We start from the raw sequence: 484 nt of genomic DNA on the forward strand, positions 1-484 counted from the left end.
CCCCAAGTTATTGTGACCTTTCAGTTGGCACGAATCAGCCACTGTGATCAGCAAGACTCAGGAGTGCTGATTACAAGTAATTACTGCCCCCTCAGTAAATGCAAGGAAAGAACATGGGTGCTGCCTACACTACTAAGCTATCTGGGTATGCTGTCATCTTGGGCACAGTGATCTTTTTTAGCATAAACTAGGTAGTTTGTGGTCTTACATAAACGTTACAGAAACTGCAGAAGCTGGTGGGTTGTGGGGATGTAGCATGGACACGGGGAGTCAGGCAGTACACCTCAAACAGAGCCACCCTCACTGTGGATGAAGGTGGGACAGTGGTGGGTCAGCCTTGGCTGGCTGGCAGATCTCCACCAAGCTGCTTTCTCATTCCATCTCCCAGCTGTAGTGGTAGGTTGACATTGCCAGTGTGACTGGACACTGACATTCTTCTGAGGTACAATCTAGAAAAAAAAAAAAAACAAAACATGATAGGAAG

The sequence above is a fragment of the Merops nubicus genome, unplaced genomic scaffold (assembly GCF_000691845.1).
Source record: "Merops nubicus isolate BGI_N331 unplaced genomic scaffold, ASM69184v1 scaffold14100, whole genome shotgun sequence".
In the NCBI taxonomy this organism is placed as follows: domain Eukaryota; kingdom Metazoa; phylum Chordata; class Aves; order Coraciiformes; family Meropidae; genus Merops; species Merops nubicus.